The sequence below is a fragment of the Pongo abelii genome, chromosome 6 (assembly GCF_028885655.2).
Source record: "Pongo abelii isolate AG06213 chromosome 6, NHGRI_mPonAbe1-v2.0_pri, whole genome shotgun sequence".
NCBI lineage: Eukaryota > Metazoa > Chordata > Mammalia > Primates > Hominidae > Pongo > Pongo abelii.
The window spans coordinates 60,591,418-60,614,478 of record NC_071991.2 but is presented as its reverse complement, the minus strand read 5'-3'; the positions used below and the strand labels follow the sequence as shown (position 1 = coordinate 60,614,478).

The following is a 23,061-nucleotide window of genomic DNA, read 5'->3' as shown; positions in this document are numbered from 1 at the left end:
CTCTGTGGAATAACCTCCCCATCACAAGATCTTTAATCACACCTGTGAAACTTTCCAAATGCGGTGACATTCATAGGTGTCAGGAATTAAGACATAGATATCTTGTGGAGGGGGAGACTATTATTCAGCCTACCATAATGGTAATTTAAATGGTTCGGAAAAGGGAGGAGGAGTTGATAAGTCTTTTTGTCCCATCTTCATCACTTTCTAAGTCAATATTTCTCAATCAGGGATGATTTTGCTGAACACTCTCCAGGAATATTTGGCTGTCACAACTGGGAAGGTGTTGCTACTACTATGTATAAGGTATAGGTCAGGGTTGCTGCAAACAGTGCACAGGGCAGCCCCCCTCAACAAGGAATCATCCAGCCCAAAATGTCAGTAGTGATGAAGCTGAGAAACGTTATTCTAAAGGCAACTATTGCCAATAGCTTTTTTGGGGTATCCAGAAAAAATTTTGATGCCTCTATTACGAGTAAAAGCCTTTAATCTGATTTGATCAGAACTGGTGGTAGTTTTGGCTGACTGAAAGTGATTTAAGTGAAGAGTCATAAACGATTGACACATATCTTAAATAATATATTACTTGAAAATCTACATTCATGTGTCAGTCTTTTCTTTGACTGTGTCTTTTCTTTGAGTATGTGTCTTTTGCCAGGAACTCTGGGTCATCATTTTTATATAAGCCAATGCATTATCACTGATTACCAGCTTTAGAGTGAGAACTTAAAAGTTTGTGAAGCAGTCTTGTATATAAGATCTAGATTTCTAATGTTTTCAATTGTTTATACTTGTTTTACCCTTAATTTTACAGCAGTTTATCATTTTGTTTTGTTGTTTTGTCACTTGCTTTTTTGGGGTCTTTCCAAAGCATCAACTGATTTTCATATAAAGAATATAACTCCCGTCATCTTGTATCAAATACAGCATATGATGCATATAAAGAAAATGAAATCCTATTCTGTAATAATGGCTTGCTAAGGAATTGGGAGTACTAATTCTAGTCGCAGCTCATTTGAACAGCATCCAATCTGGTGATATGGTGAGGGCTAATGTCAGTTGTTTACAAATTCTTGAATGTTTCACAACATTTTGTTTTAGTTCTGTAATGGCAGAGTTTATAAATAATCTATAGAATATTACTATAAATATTGGTATTACCAGCTTAGTGCTTGAGTTACTTTTCTAAAAGAAACATTGATTTTTTTTCATTAACTATAATAAGTATTATTTGAAGTTTGAATGTGGCTATCTTCGAGTGGATTTGTCTTCTTTTTATTTACTAGAATATGTATGTCTATATGCACATAATAAAATGTTATATGGAAAATCTAACTTTAGTTACATAAATAAAAAATTATTTGCCTTTTTTTATTCCTCTTTTAATATTCTTCTATCTTCTATCCTTGCATAAGGAGCTAGAAGGTATAAGAAATTCCAATAATTGGGTTTCTTATGAAGAGCTTTGATATAAGAAACTCAGATAATTGAGTAAAGAAGTTTAATTTATTAAAGTTGCTTATTTTTGAAATGATAATCATGCTTTTTTTTTTTTTTGAGACAGAGTCTTGCTCTGTCACCCAGGCTGCTAGATTGCAGTGGCGTGATCTCGGCTCATTGCCACCTCCACCTCGCGGGTTCAAGCAATTCTCCTGCCTCAGCCTCCTGAGTAGCTGGGATTACAGATGTGTGCCACCACGCCCAGCTAATTTTTGTATTTTTAGTAGAGACGGTTTCACCATGTTGGCCAGGATGGTCCTGAACTCCTGACCTTGTGATCTGCCTGCCTCGGCCTCCCAAAATGCTGGGATTATAAGCGTAAGCCACTGTGCCCGGAAATCATGCATATTTTTATACAAATCAATTTAAATGTTTTTTATTTTTTAACTAGTAATCTTTTGGAATGGAGGTCAGTAAAAAAAATGTAAGCCCTATTTTTAAAAGGTTGGAATATCTTGTGAGACAAAGTAGTCTCAGTTTGCCATCACCAACCAATCCTTAGCATTAAGCTCTTGAAAACCACTAGGTAGAGAAATTTTCTGTGAAGGAGTTTAATAATCTTTATAAAGTTTTACTATTCACCCAGTTAAAATGTTAGATTATCATTTTATGCTATTCAATTTGGAAATACCAGATACTATACAATTAGTTTCCATTCACCATTACTTTCTTGAAAGAAACTTTTCACGACTTTCAATAAGGTCCCCCGCCCCCAAATAAAGTGCTTATAAATCCTAGGAGGCATTTTTGAGGATATTTTATTCAGATCCTTTCTTATGTTCACTTAAAAGTTATTGATTCCAACTTCTGTCCTAGAGATAGCATAACTTGGATGTTTGAGATTAAAAAAAAAAAGCTTTTAGTAACCTTTATTTAACTCACTCAGCTTGCTATATAGCCAAGTCGGTATTTGTAGTTTGTTTCCACCCTTGATAATTTCATGCCAGTACTCATCAGAATGTAACCATGGAACACTGACTTGGCTCTGTCTGTCCTTATTCTCATCTCCATCCCCTCCTTTCCAACACACTGCAATTCTAGATTGAAGACTGCAAATTTATTTATTTATTTTTTTTTTTTTTTGAGACAGAGTCTCACACTGTTGCCCAGGCTGGACTGCAGTGGCAAGATCTCGGCTCACTACAAGCTCCACCTCCCGGGTTCATGCCATTCTCCTGCCTCAGCCTCCCAAGTAGCTGGGACTACAGGCGACTGCCACCTGCCTCTGTTATCTCTTCTAAAAGTGTGCACCACTAACATCTTCTACTCCTACTCTGCCATCTATCTAGTTCCCTTCTCTTTTATCATCCAAACCTGGAGTTCCCTCTTTTGCAAATTATCTCCAAAAAGAGCAACTTAGAATTTGTTACTCTCCAGTAGAAATTTTCACTAAAAGCAAGTCTGTTTATATATGTATACACTGGTATTACACAAATACAAAGATTATGTAGTTTATTTGAGGGAAGAAGCAGTTTCTTTGTATTCCCCCAGTCAGGCATCATCCATGAACATAGGCTTTGCTATTTTTTTTTTTTTTTAATTGAAGATGTTAGGGGAAAACACAGTTTAGCCATGTAAGTAGTGTTTTATCATGTGTGGCAGACTGTAAGTTCCGAAAGAATTCAGAAGAAGAAATGTTCACCTGTGGGGAGAGACTTGCTACTTATTTGCTACTTGATTGACTTAATTTTGAGATGAGTTCAGGGACTCATTTTAGCTCTAAAATTTTGATTCTACGTAAGCAAGAAATAGGTCATAAGCTGTGTAAGTATGGAATAACCAAGGAAAAAAAGTAGTCCTTAGATGGAATGAGTAACAAGAGTGAAGGCAATTGGGTGAGAATTAGATACGTGGTTGTGCATATAGGAAGTAAAATGATCAATGTGGTTATAACAGAGAGTTTATATTAAGGAATAAGAGTGCATTAGGTTGAATAGATGGAAAGCTAGATATTAAGAAGAGAAATTTAAACATCCCCAGATGATAGAAAATCATGTTTTTCTAATGCAATCTGGTCATTAAAATGATTTTTTAACATGATTGGTGTGATAGTCTTACGCCGAGTAGATTACAGTGAAGAAGAGAACAGTAGAAGAGGCTTGTGGTAATAATTTAAAAGTGAATTAAGGAGAGCCTGAAAGACAGTGGTGGCAGAGGGAAGGGAGAGTAAAAAATATAAGGACATTGCAAATTCACCAAGACAAACCAAATGACATAGGGTGTCTTGAGGTTTTCAAAGAATTCCTAGGCAAAGGCAGTGTCTGGATTTTCAGGGTTTGGAAATTCCCCGCCTGCCCTGCCCCCCAAGATTCTAGTTTTTTCCCCAAAATAAACACAGGTCTTGTTTAAAGGTTTTTTTTGTTTGTTTTGTTGTTGTTATTTTTATTTTTAAATAAGTTGTTATGGCCCCTAGATTTGAGCAGGTTGTTCTCATATTTGACTAAGTTAATACTAAAGGATGGAAAAGTTCTTTAGAGACTACCTACTTGGCTATTAATTTATCATTTATCCCTGCATTATATACTGTTAAAAACAGTGGAAGGACAAAGGACGTTAACTGGAATGACGATGGATGAGCGTGGGTACTGTCATATAGGGGAGGGGAAAGAGCAGAGGAACTTTTAAATTATTAAATTATTATTATTAAATTAGAGGAACTGAGAAAATAAAGATACTGATAGTAAGGAATATGTTATTTTTAATTTTTTAATTTTTTTTAGACAGCATCTCCCTCTGTCACCCAGTCGAGTACAGTGACCTGATTGTAGCTCACTGCAACCTTAAATTTCTGGGCTCTAGCGATCCTCCCAAGTAGGTGAGACTGCAGGTCCACACCACTATGCATAGCTAATTTTTTTTTTTTTTTTTTTTTAATGTTTTTAGAGTCCAGGTCTCACTGTGTTGCCCAGCCTGGTCTCAGAACTCCTGGTCTCAAGCCATCCTCCCTTCTTGGCCTCCCATAGTGCTGGGATTACAGGCATGAGCCACCATGCTAAGTTTTGTGGGGAAGTGTGGAAAGTACGTGGCTTGATTCTTATCAGAAAGTTTCACTTTACTTTTGGTCTGAGTCTTCCTCTCTGACATCTTCTTTTCAATTTCATAAAAGAACACTATAGCAAATACATCTTACAACCATGACCATACTGTCTCTAGAAAGCCAGAATATTATGAAACATTCAGTAGGTGAGCAAGAAAAGTGGAGTGATTCTGATGCCAGAAATAGCACAGAGCTAATACAGTTTGATCTATTTGTTATTTAGAATATACCAGTGATTCTCTAAGGGGGCAGTTTTGCCCCCTAAGGGACATTTGGTAATATTTGAAGCCATCTTTGGTTGTCACACCTAGGGGTGGGGTGCTACTGACATCTAGTGGGTAGAGGCCAGGGTTGTTACTAAGCAATTCATTGGGACAGACCCCACAACAAAGAATTATCTGGCCCCAAATGACAGCAGTGCGAAGATTGAAAAACCCTGGAATGTAGAGTAGGCAGGTTCTTCCCTGGACATGTTTGGAGACATAGGTTGATTTTTTTTTACTTCCTTTTCTTCTAGGCTTGACCAGATATCATCCTGCCAACAGCTTACAATACCATATAGATTCTTACTCTTTGTTTCATTGTGTTCTTATCTTAAGGGTATATCTTAGACACTTCAATTAGACAAATATTTCTAAATATTTCTACCCATCTTCATTTAGGGTTGCTTTTTTCTGCTAAGTTTGTTTTTCTGTTTTACCACTTTATCTCTTGAGGGATCACTCTAGTTTTAAATAATTGAGGGCCTCTGATGATGTATTTAGGTATTCTCTTTTACAACATTTTCATGTGCTTCAAGTCCCAGGTCTGGGTTGAGCTAGTTCTTGAGTCCAGGCTTTTTTCATATACTGTTTGAACCTGTTCTGATTTTTTAGTATATAAAAAGTTTAAACAACAAGACCCTTAAGGGAAAAACTATCTTGGAATTCTTTTAGAATAATTTTATTCTTGCCAACAGATGAAGATTGCCATACATATAACAGCTACATACAAAAAGACTTTATAATGGTTTATAGCACTAAGTGGAAAACACTGAAATTCTAGAATGAAACAGGGTTTGCAAGGACTTCTGTTTGGCTTTATTGTTTTTGTTAAGCAGAGTCAAATAATTCATCATAATATGAAGATAAAAGTTGAATGAATGTATCATAATTGAGAAAGGGGTATGTTTTTAGAAAAACAGTTTATTTTTTCCTTATACCACCTCCATTTGATGTTGATGTAAACATATTGGCCATTTAATATAAAATATAATTCCAGTCTGCCTATGTATAACAACTACACTGTACAATAAAAAGAGACGGAAAGCAAAAGTATTTCTATACTGTAGTGGTCAGGATGTGATTTGTAGATCCAAATTTTGTGTGTGTGTGTGTGTTTGGAAAATTTGGGAGGCAAAGTTCTCGAGTAAGTGCAGATCTTCTTTTAGTAGATACTTCCTGTCTGCTTCGTATACACATCAATTATATATTCATCTTCCATTTTCACCTGTACAGGTGTTTCATTAATTGGCCTCCCATCACATCCAAAACCAAGTTGCCTCATTGATAGATCAGTTGTTAACAATAGGCTCTCATTAGTTTGCTAAGTGATATACTCTTGAGCTGTACCACTGAACCATTCCAGCCCACCGCTGCAACTCTATATGGTTATTTTTTTGGGTCTTGACTCCTTTCTTGGGCTTTTTGTCAGCCATGAAAAACATTACTGTTGCAGCTGCTGCTTCTCGAAAGAAGTTTCAGGTACCTCATGCATGTGCACACAACCAGCATTAGTAAGTAAGCGTGTTTTAATTCTGGAGATATTTTACCTAAGAAATATTTAAGTGTATGAAGAGACTACTTTTCTGAGCATAGAAATTTCAGGGCAGTCAAATGCATTTCTGTATTCTTAATACTCTGAACAAGCTAGTATACCTGGAGGGAGGAATTTATGTTGGTTAATGAGTAACATAGTTCTGCTATCCCATTACTTATTTATGATCAATTTATTTTTAATTAAGCTTTTAAAATTATTAATGCTACATGACATGCAAAGTTAAAATCAGCATGGAAGAATGAATGTACCATGAAAGTTAAAGGTTTCTATCCCTACTCTTACTTCATAGAGTTAATCATGGTTAGTAGTTTCAGATTTAGTTATATTAGTAAAGTGGTTCTTAATTCATGACTGGCATTTTTGGCAGTACTATACTTTGCAATGCAGAATTGTCCTGACCTGAACACTACTCAGGTGTTTAGTGTCCCTTAATATTTGGTTTTCTACCACAGTTACTGAGACAATCAAAAATGGCCTAGTACCTTTCCAAATGCTCACTGGGGAGAGGTGGTATGCTAATTTTAAAAAATATACATCTTAGAAAGCATACGTTTATGTTTTCAATTTCGCACAGTAAGTATTGACTCTAGTATAAAAGAATATTTAAGTGCGCACAGACTTCTTGAGGGAGGCCCAGAGAAAGTCCACTTGGGAGGAAGTGTGCTTACTTCTAAAGTCTTAGATTATAAGATTTTTCAATCTTACCTGCTTTCTTTCCTGATAGTCTTACTTTCTTGTGTTTTCAGCTACCTGTCTTTTTGTTACTGTTTTATGATTTTTGAATTGTGTGCACTTGCTTCGCTGGGTTTTATTGGAGGAAATTCTGTGCAGCCCAGTTAGAGGACACATTCTTTCCAAGGTTTGCCAAGGCTTTTCTTTGGCACCTGTGGAAGCCACTGACCCAAGACCACTTTGTAGTTTTTCTGCTTGGGGTGTTCCGAACTAGGCAGGTAGGTATATTTGGAACCCTGAATCCTTGAGAGTAGGCTGTAATTACTAATTCTCAGGTGCTATTTTTTCTGCTAATATGGAGTCCAATCTGAGACAGGCCAACTTCCTTATTGTCTTCCGTGGCCAACAGGCATGTTTTTATTAGACTACTCTTACAAAGTAGGGGTTAGTCGTATAAGGTCTCAGCTTCATGTGGGAAGGTCTAAGTTGCATTCTTCATCTTGAACAGGCCAGGGCCTAAATGGCAGCTTCTGAACTCCTGGTTACTGAAATCCTAAACACCCCAGGGCAGTCATAACTTCAGTACCTACTTACTAGTTTGTTTTTTCCCCTTCATATTGGCCCACAGGGATATTCTTGGGGACTTTTTTTTTTTGAGAGGATGTTTTCAGTATTTTATTTTGCATTTTTAGAGGTTTTGTGAGGTAATTATTTTCAGATTTTCAAGGGTACCTTCTTTGCCAAACCAGCAAGCCTTTCTTATCTGTTTTCTAACTTCTAAGCAGTTCCTAAAACTTCTGGTTTGCTAGTCTCTTTCTCTTTTATTTTTGTCTCACCTCCCCTCCAGTATTACTGCTGTTTTATTCTTTTTTAAAATTATATACCTGTTTTGTCATTTCAGTGGGACCTCAGGAGGGAGGGAACATAGGCATGTGTGTTCAGTCTTCCACTTTAACTGGAAGTGTGTCTAATAGTTTTGAGGTCTACTATGTCTATTAGGGCCAACTGACCTGAGGAAAAATCAATGTAAGTACCTTTCCATTTAACTGTCATTTTAAGTTTAAACTTAAAAAGCATGGTCTTTGGCTGTAAAAGAGGGACAGGGTCGGGAATGGAGGATGACATGCAGACCATTATGCAGTTGAGCAAGGCCTCACTGAGATGGGGGGCAGTGTGTAGCTTGACCTACATGGGCTCTTACCATAAGGTCTAGCTATATAGAGCAAATCAGATTACAATGATGAGAAACCAGAATTTTAAAATTTCATCCAATGAGTATTTATTAAATATGATGTGTCTGGAGTAATACTAAGAATTAGAGTACAAAAATAAATAAAATGCCATATCCTCAGTGAACCCACTAATTTTGTGTTAGAGATAGGCATGTAAATTAAAATAGTTAGTTCTCATTATTCAAGATAGTTATGGTGTATAAAGTCTCTGCAAATGCAGAATTATCAAATACTGAGCTGTGTTGCTTCTAGGGGAAATGCAGGGTTAGGTTCCTGCAAGCCTTTAGTCACAGTATGTTCATCAGCTGGTCAATCAATATATAGCCTTTTTTATGTGTATTTCTCTTTAAAGATACTTTATTATATATTATTGATTCATTAACATTGTACTCATAGCCAAGCTTACTATATCTTATGCCTGAACAAAGCTTCTCTAATATGTATGTTTTTCTGTAAAGCACACCAGAGCCTTCTCATGATAAACACTAGATAGCACTTCAGTGGTATGATTGGGGACCATTTCGTGAAATCACAAACAACAGAAAAATGCAAAAAAAAAAAAAAAAAAAGTGGCACAAAATAAGCTATGAAAAAGATACTTGTTTTTAGTATGAGAGCTGAAACAAGAAAGCAGAGTATTGCTTTCTTCCACCTCAGCTGGGACTGTGCAATATTGGGTGACTCAAATTTTTCACCACTCTGTGCATATCCACTAATGACCACAAAAGCTCTGTAAGTATCGATTATTGGGTTAAGAGTAAATTTTAGCAAGTAGGCAAATTCGCAGACACAGAATAATGAGGATCAACTGTACTGTATAATGTGGTAAGTGCTGTATATTGTAAATCTGCTAGGATGGGTCAGGGAAGGCTTCATTTGAGACAATTAAGATGAATTTACAGCAGTATGAAGCAATGAATCTATGGAAGGCAAATAGTCCAGTGTGATTGGAATAAAAGGGCCCCTGTAAGGAGAGGCAAGTGGGGATGTTTGGACTGGCCAGCTAACAGAGGAGGATGTGAAGACCCTTATGCTATATTAAGGAATTTTGATTCTATAGGTGATGGGAAGCTATTGAATGATTTTAGCCAGAGGAGAAACATGGTCATATTTGTATTTTGGAAAGCGCACACTGCTAGTGGTATTGGGTATAGATGAAGTAAGGAAAATAAATACAGGCATACCTCAGAGATATCATGGGTTCAGTTCTAGATCGCTACAATAAAACACATATCACAGTGAAGCAAATCACACAAATTTTTTTATTTCCCAGTGCATGTAAAAGTATGATTACACTACACTGTAGATTATTAAGTATACAATAGCATTATGACTAAAAAATATACATACCTTGATTTAAAAATACTTTAAAGCTTAAAAATGCTGATAATCATCAGAGCCTTCAGAGAGTTGAAGTCTTTTGCTGGTGGAGGGTCTTACCTTGATGCTGATGGCTGCTGACTGATCAGGGTGGTGGTTGTTGAAGGTTGGAGTGGCTGTGGTAATTTCTTAAAATAAGACAGATATAAAGTTTGCCACATTGATAGACTCTTTTTTCATGAAAGGTTTATTGGTAATATGTGCTGCTGTTTGAGAACATTTTATCTATAGTAGAACTTCATTCAAAATTGTAGTCAATCCTTTCAAACTCTGCTACTTTACCAGCTAAACTTATGTAATATTCTAAATTCTTTGTTGTCATTTCAACAATATTTACAGCATCTTCACCAGGAGTAGATTCCATCTCAAGAAACCACTTTTTTTGCCCACTTGTAAAAACCAACTCCTCTTCTGTTAAAGTTTTATCATGAGATTGTAGCAATTCAGCCTGCATCTTCAGGCTCCACTTCTAATTCTCATTCCCTTACTTTTTCCACCACATCTGCAGTGACTTATCCGCTAAAGTCTTGAATCCCTCAAAGTCATTGATGAGAGTTGGACTCAACTTCTTCCAGACTCCTGTGAATCAACATTTTGAAGGATATTTTGCCCTTCTCCCATGAATCACAAGTGTTCTTAATGACATAAATGGTGAATCCTTTCCAAAAGGTTTTCAATTTGCCCACATCCATCAGAGGAATCACTATCTATGGCAGCTATCGTCTTATGAGATGTATTTCTTAAATAAGATTTGAAAGTCAAAATTACTCCTTAATCCATGGGCTGCAAAACAAATGTTGTATTAGCAGGCATGAAAATAACATTCATCTCCTGTGCATGTCTATCAGAGCTCTTGAGTGACAAGGTGAGTTGTCAATGAGCAGTAATACTTTGAAAGGAATCTTTTTTTCAGAGCAGTAGGTCTCAACAGTGGACTTAATAAATTCAGTAAACCTTGTTGTAAACCGATGTGCTGTCATCAAGGTTTGGTTCCATTTATAGTGCACAGTTAGAGTAGATTTAGCATAATTTTTATGGGACAGGATTTTTCAGAATGGTAAATGAGGATTGGCTTCAGCTTAAAGTCACCACCTGTATTTGCCTCTAACTAAAGAGTCAGACTGTCCTTTCAAGGTTTGAGGCCAAGCATTGACTTTTCACTAGCTATGAAATCCTATATGGCTAATAAAAGGCTATTTTGTCTGCACTGAAAATCTATCTGTTGTGTAGCATAGTCACCACCTTCATCAGTGATCTTAGCTAGATCTTTTGGGTAACTTGTTGCAGCTTCTACATCGGCACTTGCTGCTTCACCTTACACTTTTATGTTATGAGATGATGTCTTGCCATAAACCTCATGAACAACCTGTGCAAGCTTCAGACTTTTTTCCAGTAGCTCTTCACCTCTCTCAGCCTTCATAGAATTGAAGGGAGTTAGGGCCTTACTCTGGATTAGGCTTTGGTTTAAGAGAATGCTGTGACTGGTTTGATTTCCAGACCACTCAAACTTTCCCCATATCATCAATAATGCTGTTTTGCTTTCTTATTCCTGTGTTCACTGGAATGGCACTTTTAATTTCCTTCAAGAACTTTTCCTTTGCATTCACAACTTGGCTGTTTAGCTCAAGAGGCCTTTCAGCCTCTTTGCTTTCAACTTCTCTTCCTTATTAAATGTAATCATTTCTAGCTTTTGATTTAAAGTGAGAGACTTGCTACTCTTCCTTTCACTTGAACTCTTAGAGATTATTGTAGAATTATTAATTAGCCTCATTTCAATATTGTTATGTCTCAGGGATTAAGGAGGTCTGAGGAGAGGGAGACGAGGAATGGCCAGTTGGTAGACCAGTCAGAACACATACATTTATCAGCTGTCTTATATGGGGGTGATTCACGGTGCCCCAAAACAGTAAACAGTAGTAACATCAAAGAGCACAGATGTGATGGATATGGTAATTACCTTGACCCTATCACCATACTTTATATGTATCGAAATACTACCCCATGATTGTGTGCATTTATTGTCAAGTTTAAAAAGATTACTGATCATAGATCATCATAACTGGCATAATAGTAATGAAAAAGTTTGAAATATTGTGAAAATTACAAAAATGTGACACAAAGACGTGAAGTGAGCATATGCTGTTGGAAAAATGGCTTCAATAGACTTGATCAATGCGGGGTTGCCACAAACGTTCAATTTTTTTAAAAACAATATCTGTGAAGCACAATAAAATGAAGTGCAGTAAAATGAGGTATGCCTGTAGAAGGTTTTAGATATTCAGGTGAGAGATGATGAGAGAGTGAACTAAGGCAGTGACAGTGGAGATAGAGAAAATGGAATATTATTTGAGAAATATGCAAGATTTAAATTAAAAGTTCTTCGTGACAGATTAGATAGAATAAAGGAGATCAAACAGCCATTCATGGTTGCTATTAAGATAGGCAATATGGGAGGAAGACCAGATTTAGGAATTAACATGATACTTTCTGGATATGCTCATTTTTATGGTGCCCATGGGAGATTTTCTGTGGAGATGTAGGCAAGGAAATACGAATCTGAAGCTTGGGTGATATAGCTTTGAGAGACATCAGCTATATATATATGTAAAATATATATAAATATATATATTTGAATGTCTGCTGTGTGTCAAGCACTGTCCTAGTGCCAGAGGAGACAAAACAATGAGTGAATTTTTAGTGAGGGGAAGCATAAGCTAAAAATAATTTCAGATGAGTACTGTGATGAAAATGAAACTAATAGGATGGAGAGTGACAAGACTGTATGTAAGGGTGGTAGCGTAGTTTAGATTGAATGTTTGGGTTTACTTTCTGGGGAGGTAATAGTTACACTGTGACAAAATGAAGAGAATATTGGTATGTGTGTGGATCTCTGGGAAGAGCATTTCAAGGAGAGAGAACAGAAGTTGGTAAAGATGGGAAATGAGAGATGGGAGATGAACTGGTCTAGTTTGAAAACAGAAAGGAGCCCAGTGTGACTGGAGACAAGCAGACAAAGGGAAAGAGTTGGAGAAGTTGAACGCAGAGAGGTACAATGGGTGACAAATCATGAAGGCTCTAAGCGACCATGGAGTGTGGCTAGTTTTCTAAGTACAGTGGGAAGCCTTTGGGTGGTTTTAGCAGGAGAGTAACAGAATCTGTTTTGTGTTTTAAAATGATGGCTCTAGCCACTCTGGGGAGAATATTATTGAGAACGAGAGTGAAAGTAAGGGAACTGGTCAAGCGACTACTGCAGCAGACAGGCAAGAGATGATGGTGGCTTAGAGTAGGGGGATAGCAGTGAATGGGCAAGGGAGTCAGATGGCTTTTCTTCAGTCACCTCCATTGTGACTGAATTGAAGAACCAGTTTATCATTGGATCTGTTATGAATTCTAGGTATTTTTGTAAGTATATATATAAAGTATTATTTTGAAAACAGACCCTATCAATGAAATTTATTCTAAAATTGCATAGTTTTGGGATTCAAATTAGAATACTTGATAAAATATCTCAGTGATTCTATAATCATATTTCACATTTATGAATGTTTATTAGGTGTGTAAAACATTTTCAAACAATTTTGATTCATTATACTATATATTGTAAAATAGTGAAGCTTTGACTTGCTTTGTTAATTAGTGGTTGGGTGAATAAAAATTTACTCAAAGCAGGACAACTACATTGTGAGAGTAAATTGGCAACAGTGCTATTTATTTGAGCTCTGTTTAAAAAGAAAAAAAAGGGCTCTCCGTATAGCTAGCTTTCTCCTGTGTGAGCACTATACTTTAACAAGGGTATTTCTGGACATAGTAGGAAGCATGGACTGTGGTGGGGAGAGATTGGGGATTAGTATACCAGTTAAGAGGCTTTTAAAGTAGTCTAGGCAAGAGAAGATTAGAAACTCTAAACCAGACAGTGAAATTTTTAGAGTGGAATTGTGATGAGGATTACTTTGAGACTTTTATGAAGTAGAATGAAAAGATTTGAAGAAGAATTAGATGTCTGGAGGTTAGGGAGAAGAAAAAAATTGGATGATTCTGAGATTATAAGCATCAGAGAATGGGTAGTTGGTGATGTCATAATATAAATGAGAGGTAGAATCTATAGTCGCGGTAGGCTTGGTTAGAGTCAGTGAGTAGTTTTGAAAATGGTAAATTAAAGGCACCATCTTTGGGACTCCCTGGGGAAAAACGTAAAGAAGGCAGTTGAAGAAAGGTGAGTGCTGTAACTAATACTTGGAAATTGTCATCATATAGAAACTAGATGAAGCCTCAGAAATAAATGAGATCACTCAAGAAAAGAATGAAAACCTGAGAGATAGCATCAGCAGTGATAGTCTGTCCTTAAGTAGAATGAAGACAGTATGTGATTGGTTTGTCAGTTGTCATTCCTGATCTTTTCCAAGAAGTTTGAGGAGAGCTGTGGCTGAGATGGCACGGGTGGAGAACTGGAAAGATAACGCACAGTGCAGACTACTCTTTGAAAAGTGTGGTGGGGAAAAGGAGAGAGATAAGGCTGTGACTTAAAAGAGAAATGAGGTTCCATATAGGGATTTTTAAAAGTTATTATTTAAGGATGGAGAAGATGTCAGCACATTTATAGATATGCAGAAATATCAAGTGAAAAAATATTGAAGTTTTAGAGGAATAACCCATGGATCATGGTCCCACAGTGGGTGGGAAGGAGTTGATTCATTGACAGGTAGTAGCCTTGTAGAGGAGAAAGGGCATACTTTCTCCTGAGATACAAGGAATAAAGAATGGTGGTAATGTATTTGATTCTGCAAGTGAAAGGGTATTTCAGTAAATCATAGGTGATAAGCTCTTTTTTTCCTTTTTCTTCTGACAAAGTAATCTTTTGACAATTTAGTGTGGTAAATGTTTGAAATAGAGAATATGAGAGAACTTGAGAAGGGGCAAGTAATAGGATTGTGCAGCAGTATTTGGGAGCTTGTTTCTTTTTGTGGGACCAGGGCAATTTGAGAATATTGCAATACTTGGGGATAAGAATAGGAAGGAAGGCCCTGGAATGGAGGAAAGAGCTGTGGAAAATAAGAGGTGAGGGGAGATGATTACTTCATGATTTGCCTAGGGCTGCCTATATTGAAATGTGTGCAGGCAAGCTATTGCTAGGCCACTGGGCAGATCTTTTCACTGAGTCCAAATGTGAACTACATCATTAATGCTGTTTTATCAAACCAAAGTATATAAAGGAAGTTCTGTTAAAGCAGAAAATTATCATTATAGAAAAGGACTTGTGAAAAGTTCTACAACATTTGAAACAGGTATTTTCATGTAACTTAAATTTATGAAGGACAAGTTATTGTCTTTTTAGTTCATATTTTTAGTTCATTTTGTTACCAGTATTTTCAAAACTTACCCAGCTCAATCTTTAGTTGTTAGAAGTGAAGGGCTAGCAAGGATATCCAGTTGTCTATAGTGTTGATGCTTGCTATAGGGAAATTTGCAGTGAGAAAAACATATTAAAATAGTACTATTGTTCGGTTGTAATTTCATCTATTTAAAGTGTTCTTTCACTATGTTGAACAAATTATCAGATTGCCTAAGTTTCTTATAACCAGAAGTCTTTCATATAAGAAATGTGAGGTTAAAACTTAAAATAACCTGTTCATTATAGATTGGATAATCTGCTGTTTCACTGAGTTAGGACCTCTTTGGACTTTGCAAATTTCTGAAACTGTGCTAAATAAATAAGGCTATTATGAGCAAGGTTTTATCTGGACACACAGAATCAAAGTTTTCTAATATTTTGGACTGTGTTTTAATATTCCATGGAAGGATTCTGTGTACGGTGTGTCTGTGTTTCACTGTCTTGTTAATGTGAGCATTCATGCCCAGAAGGGATGACTGCGAGGCATTATACCTTTGAAGAAGATAATTTGTTTCCAACTTATTTTTACTGTCAAAAATATTTTTTGTGCTTATTTTTAATGCAGTGCTTCGTATATACTTTTGTGAAATATTTCGCCCAGTACTTTAAAGGATGATTCATAAGCAAAAGTAAAAAACACACTGAGTGTTGAATGAGGCAGGAATAAAATACAGTTGTGCATCACTTAACAAAGGGGATACATTCTGAGAAATGCATCATTGGGCGATTTCATGATTGTGCAAACATAGAGTGTACTAACACAAACATTGATTGTACTAACACACACATAGATGGTATAGTCTATTATACATGTAGGCTATTTGGCCTGTTGTTCCTAGGCTACAAACCTGTATAACATTTTACACTTGTGGCTTACCATGAATGGAGCTTGCAGAACTGGCAGTTGCTCTGGGTGAGTGAGTGGTGAGTGAATGTGAAGGCCTAGGACATTATTGTACACTACTGTAGACTGTAAGTAATTTATTTTTTAAAATTTTTTCTTCAGTATTAAATTAACCTTATCTTACTATAACTTTTTTACTTTACAAACTCCAATTCTTTTGTAATAACACTTAGCTTAAAATACAAATGCATTGTACAGCTGTACAAAAATATTTTCTTTTTTAATATCTTTATAAGCTTTTTTTTTTTTTTTTTGAGATGGAGTCTTGCTCTGTCACCCAGGCTGGAGTGGAGTGGTGTGATCTGGGCTCACTACAACTTCTGCCTCCTGGGTTCCAGTGATTCTTCCGTCCCAGCCTCCCAAGTAGCTGGGATTACAGGTGCGCACCACCACACCTGGCTGTTTTTTGTATTTTTAGTAGAGTCGAGGTTTCATCATGTTGGCCAGGCTGGTCTTGAACTCCTGACCTCAAGTGGTCCACCTGCCTCAGCCTCCCAAAGTGCTGGGATTACAGGCGTGAGCCACTGCACCCAGCCCTGTAAGCTTTTTTCTATTAATTTTTTTAACCTATTAATCTTTTTTGTTAAAAACTAAGACGCAAACACATTAACCTTGGCCTACACAGGGTCAGGATCACCAATATCAGTGTCTTCTACCTTCACATCCTGTCCGACTGGAAAGTCTTCAGGGGGCAGTAACACCCATGGAGCTATCATTTCCTATGATAACAGTGCCTTCTTCTGGAATCTCCTGAAGAACCTGCCTGAGGATCTTCTTGCGGGGGTGTCACTCTTTTCAGAAATCTGTTCATGGTGGTTTCCTTGGGTTTGTTTCTTTTTTTCATCATAGATTTGCTTGTAAGCAGATCTATGAACATTCCTCTCTAGTAATGAAAACCTTTCATTGTTGGGGTTCATGTTTTCAAACTTTTTAAGGAGCTTGTTGAAGTCTGCAAAAACTTCTGCTAAACCCTTCACTGTACATTTTCTTGAGAGAATTTTTCAGCTGCATTATAATCTTTTGGAACCACTATTGTATATGTGGTCTTTGGTCGACTGAAATAATGTTATGTGGCACATGACTGTATCCAAATTGATGAGGTAATTCTAGTAGCTTATAAAATATCTTATATATCAAGATCCATGTCATTTCCCCCTGAGTCAAGGACAAAGAAGAAAAAAGATCTGTTATTTTAAGTATAACATATAATATTCAAATGTGAATTATGTTTGATTATAGGTCAATCAATAATTTTTGAGCCCCAGTTTCTTATGAGAATGGAATTGGTAGTATGCCAGTTAAGGAAAATTTATGGTGACACTAGATAAACATGGCAGTAAGTAGAAGCAGTTCATTTTGTATAAGTTAAATCGTTACATTTATAAATGTAAAGAATAGCCATTTAACTATTTTTTATAGGTTTTTAAATTATAGTTTTTACATCTTACGTTTTAGTTGAATGTTTTACTGAAATATATTTCATGTCATAGTATATATAAAAAAGAATTTAACAAACCATGTCATCTAAGGATGACTTTGTCTTCTCCAGGTTTCTGTCCTCAAGCAAAAAAATCTTGCCTGTTTTTAACTCTAGAAAAGTGGTTATAATTATTTGATTTTTCAGCATGCAAACTGGTAACTATTTACACATGATAGATACATTCTTTTTTTTTAGGTTTTTATTTTTTATTAGAACTATTAATGCACATATGGATGAAAGACTAGAGGTGCTCCCCAACTCTATTTCTGTTTCTTCCTCCCAGGAGGCTACTACATCGAACATTTTTAGCTGATTCTTTTGGTATCGTGTCAGTAAATGGTGTGCTTATGTTGCTGATTCTTATTTTTTTGGTTTTAACCATTATGGAGGATGAGGATTTAGCTCTTTACATTTTCCTTCACCACGTATACATATCATATACTCTTCCAATCCCTCAGTTCTTTCACCCTAATTAAATTAGTAATTTTGATTAGTATTTGTTAGCAGATCCATTAGTAAATTGTAGTTGCTATTCTCTATTCCTGTATTTTCATTTTCTCAGACTTAATTTATTTGCTTCATTTTTTTGTACATACTACTTGGCTATAATTCAACCCCCAAATCTGTGCTTGTTTTCAAAATCAACTTTCAGTGTGTTCATTCAGATTTGTCAACTTCATTTTCTTGAAGATGTCACTCCTGGAGCCATATAAGCTGAATACGGACTCATTATTTTCTATAGCTGGTGTACACGTGTCACCGATCTTCTCAGAAGTTATCTTTGCCTTTTTCCTGAGTTGGGCCTTCTAGATCCTGTATTCTCTGTCTCCCTCTTTATGTTTTGCTTGTTTCATTCTTAGAGAGCAGCATGTCTTTTTTTTGTTTTTGTTCTTTATCTTTCTGAGGAAAAGTGTTTGTGGTAGGTTAATTTTGTGAAACCTTATGAGCAAGTCTGAAAATTATTTTTAACTATCCTCACACTTGATTGATGGTTTGGCAGGATAAAGAATTCCTGAGGGAAATGTTTTTAAAGGCATCATTGCATCATCTGCTATCTTTAGATGTCATCATTGAGCCGTTCAGAATCATTCCTGATTCTTGACATGTGATTTTTTTCTTTTTTCTCAGTATTCTGATATTTCACAACAAAATATCTTAATACGAGTCTGTTTTCATCTGTTTTGCTGGGTGCTCAGTGTACTCCAGCAACTTATATCTTTCATTTCTGGAAAATGTTAAATATTTTCAGTATTGTTTTTATCCCCTCCATTTTGTCTCTCCTTTCTTTCCAAAACCCATCTGGTTTAGATGCCCTCTAATCAGGTTCTCTAATTTTCTTCTATTTTTCTACTCCTGTGCTTTTCTACTTTTTGTGGTATTTCCTCACATTTACCTTCCATGATTTCCATTGAATTTTTTCTTTCTGCTTTTGCATTTTTATTTTCTAAGAGCTCTTTTGTTTCCTCTGTAACTATCTTATTCTAGTTTCATGAGTATGATATTCTTCTTTTTCTTTGATAATTTTTATAACTGTTGCTTTTTTCAACCTGAGTAGTTTTTACCTATTTGTTTATTTTAATCTCTTTCATTTACTAGGCTTTTCTCAGCTATCCAGTATCCTAAGATTCTTAGCTCATTGAGAGTGGGGGACTAAAAACCTGATGCTCTGATTTCATGTTGAATGTCACTGTAGCTGGTTTGTAGCTGGGTTATTTGGGGGTAATACCTGATCTTCATGTGTGTGTCTTTCTTGTTGACTGGTCATATTCTGTAGAATATGAAGAAGACTTCATATCTGCCTGGAAGGTAAAGACCAAGCTGAAGGCTTCAGATAGTCAGGAGGGAGAATCAGGTAGAGGGGTTTGTATCAGCATTTAATAATCCTGTCTTCCATATTATTTCATTGTCTTTGGTCGAGAGGTACCTCTTATCTTACTCTCTCCAGAAAATAAGCCCCTAGTTTTCAGTTCTGTGTAGTGGAGGAAGGTGGGTGATATGGTTTGGCTTTCTGTCCCCACCCACATCTCATCTTGAATTGTAATCCCATAATCCCCACATGTCATCGGAGGGACCTGGTGGGAGGTATTTGAATCATGAGGGTGGTTTCCTGTTCTCTTGATAGTAAGTGAGTTCTCACAAGATCTGATGGTTATATAAGCATCTGGTATTTTCCTTGCTGGCACTCATTCTCTCTCCTGCTGCCCTGTGAAGAGGTGCCTTCCACCATGATTGTAAGTTTCCTGAAGCTGAGGAGCCATGTGGAACTGTGAGTCAATTAAACCTCTTTTCTTCATAAATTACCTAGTCTTGGGTCATAGCAGCATGAGAACAGACTAATACGGTAAGAAGGCATCCCTCTGTAAACCAGGAAGTGAGCCAGCACCTTGATCTTGGACTTCCCCGCCTTCAGACCTGTGAGAAATAAATTTCTGTCATTTAAGCTACCCAGGCTATATTTTTGTCATAGCAGCCTGAATTAACTGAGACAGTGAGCTTAGGACTAGCTGAGAAAACCAGCAGCTTTGCTGCCCAAAAGTTGTGGAGTGTCTTGATTCAGGCTAGGAAAGAAAGAGAAGACACACAAACTAAACCTGTGACTTTGCTGGTGAAAAGTGGATTTGGTTGGAAACAAATAGAGAAAACCTGCTACTGTGCTAATTTGACATTGTGGAACAGCAGAAATGTAATAGGGAAATCCTAGAAATGAGAGAGCCATGGAAGGGCCAAGATGAGCTCTCTGCATAGAGACCCAAGAGAGCCTGGAAAAAAGTGAAAGCTGATGGGGACTTGACAACTGGCTGCAACTTTGAATGCATTTCCCAGTCCATCACAGCTCAACTCACTGAGAGTGAAGTCTTCAAAGCTTGAGGTTTTTGAACACAGCCTTTGCTGATTTGGCCACAACATTGGCTCAAATTGCTGTTGGAGCACAATATTGGTCCATCATTAAGCTTTACAGACAACCCCAAGAAAGTCAGACTAAAATGTAAAAATAAGAATTAAAATATTAAACAGATATCCTGACAGCATACCTTGGAGGGAAACCGATTCTGCAGTTTAAGTCTAGACCAATTATTTAAAAACTCAAACTCTGAAAAAAAATAATAAATCTAGAGTTACTGTTAAGGGTTCCATATTCAACCCCAAATTGCTAGACATGGCAAAGAAAAGAAATACCGGGAAAATGTGAGTCATCATCAGGAAAAATAGTCAATAAAACGGACTCTGACTGGACTCAGTGTTGGATTTAATGAAGACTTCAAATTGGCTATTTAAAATATATTGAAAGAATTAAAGGAAAATATAGTCTGGGCATTGTGACATGTGCCTGTAGTCCCAGCTACACAGGAGGCTGAGACGGGAGGATTACTTGAGCCCAGTAGTTCAAGGCTATGATCACACCTGTGAATAGCCACATCAGTCTAGCCTGGGCAGTAAAGACCCTGTTTCGTTCAAGAAAAGAAAAAAAAAAAAAAGAAAAGAAAAAAGAAAAATATGTGAACAAGATGCTAACAGGACACAATAAATAGAGAACCTTAGTAAAGAAGCAAACTCAGAAAGAACCAAGTAGAGATTTTAGATTTGAAAAGCACAGTATTTGAAATGAAAATTTCATTGGATAGGCTCAACAGATTTAAGATGGCAGAGAAAATGTGAAGATCAATAAAAAGTATTCCAACAAGAGAAAGAAAAGAGATTTGTAAGAATAGGGAACAAAGCCTTGGAGACGTGTGGGACAATGTCAAACATTCCAACATACATGTAATGGGAGTTTCAGACAGAAAGGAAAGAGGGAGACAGAAAAAAATATTTGAAGTAATAGTGGCCCCAAACCATCTCAAAGTTTTACTACATTTTGGTAGAAAATAAAACTTAAAAAGAATTTCAGTAAGATGAAATAAGCACACTATACCCTAACTTGGCAGAGACAGTGAGCTCTGGTCCTTTCAGCTTCTGATAAGGGCATTCCTGCCAAGATGGGGGCTCCACCCTCATGACCTAGTCTAACCCTAATCACCTCCCCAAAGACTCCACCTCCAAATACCATCCCACTGGGAATTAGGGTTTTAGCATATGAATTTGGAAGGGACACAAACGCCTAGGCCATAGCACTGATAAAGCTTCGGTTATCACCAGCTGAGCTGGGGCCCTGGGGGGGTACATGGGGACAGCCCCAGGCAAGAAGGCCAGAGTCACACTGTTCTTACCTCAAGCTCTAGCAGTTTTGCCAGAATAAATGTGCCTCATTTTTTTAACGGCCTTTGGGCAATTTTCAGCACCCTTAAAAGACTGTCTTTGATGATGATGTCCAGTTTTATATTTGCTTTTTTGCAGAGGGGAACTGCCAATCTCTTCATGCCAATATTATCAGAATTTGAGTAATGTTTGTAGTAAAAGATTTTCAACGTTTTAATATTACTAAACTTTCATAGTCACAACTTTGTTATCAAGTGAAAGAAATCATTGTGATATGGGCAATATTGTTTCTAATGATGAAATTCGTTAGGATGTTCACTGCAGCATTTCTTGAAGACATGGGAAAAATAGAAACAACTGCCATGTTCCTCAGAAGCTAAATAAACTACACTCATCCTATGAATCTGCAACAGCTAAAAGAATAAGATGGTTTCATATGTACTAACATGAAATGTTCTCCAAAATACATTTTTCTGTGGGAAAATAAGCAAGTTTCATATATCACTGATATAGTAAGATATTACTTATATAAATATATAAGTAATTTTATATAATAATCTAAAACATTATGTTTTAGATATTTATATAAGTATAGAAATGAAGCATACATAATGCTTCATATTTTCTACAGGTACAAATATGTAAATATATAAGAATAGGTCTATAAAGACATAAAAACAAAGTATAACAGGCATTACCCCTAGGGAAAGAGCAGAGATGGAAAGCTGGCCAAGTTAAAAAGGGTCTTGTCTCTATCCAGTAATACCTGAAATTTTTTACAAAATTAATTTATTTATGTATACCTGTGTAATAAAACAATAATTTAACAAATGGATTGCCCAAGCTATCAGCTATGTATATGGAAAGTCAACATCATGAGGAGTCCTAGAAGTTTCTATACAAATTCACAGGGATTAAAGAAAACCATTTGACCAAATAAAATTAAGCACCCTTATATAAAAGATTTTATAAGGTGAAACATGCTTGGCATCATTTCTCAAGTCATGGATTTGTCAACCCAAAGGTGATCTCCTTATATGGAACATTTCATCTTTTAAAATCCCATGCCTTATATGTTAGTTTGTGCTTTTTATCATGGATTTCTTTCCTAGTAGTAAGCCATTTCAGTATGTGTCACATTCAATAATATCTTTTAATAACTTTAACAGGTGCATTTCAAGTTACAAGATTTCTTTAATGCCTACAGTTAAGAATTACTATGAATGAAACTTATTAACAATTACTCTTAATTCTTTAAATCATCATCTTACGAATCAAGTATTTTCTGCTAGAAATACTCTACCCTAATTACAACCTTCATAGATTGTAAAAAGGAAACAGACTCCGAGACACTGTGGCAATAAATGGAAATAATTTATCTTCCACAGTTCTTTTAAGAACAGAATGATTTTATAGGTGATAGGAGAAGGCCTTGAGATACTGTGTCAAAGT

At 36.4% G+C, this 23,061-nt stretch overlaps 1 protein-coding gene across 16 annotated transcripts in view; it reads left to right on the top strand.

Moving 5' to 3' along the window:
- Nucleotides 1-23,061, top strand: part of PALS2 (protein associated with LIN7 2, MAGUK p55 family member) — a 105,744-nt gene that overhangs the window by 8,046 nt on the left and 74,637 nt on the right. For 4 of the 16 annotated variants that reach the window (XM_054559376.2, XM_054559373.2, XM_054559375.2 and 1 more), the window contains exon 1: nucleotides 12,986-13,852. The exons of the other annotated variants lie outside the window; for them this stretch is intronic. The gene's annotated coding sequence lies outside the window, so the exon portion shown is untranslated. Of the gene's footprint in view, nucleotides 1-12,985; nucleotides 13,853-23,061 lie in introns of those variants that run through there. 16 annotated transcript variants of the gene reach the window in all.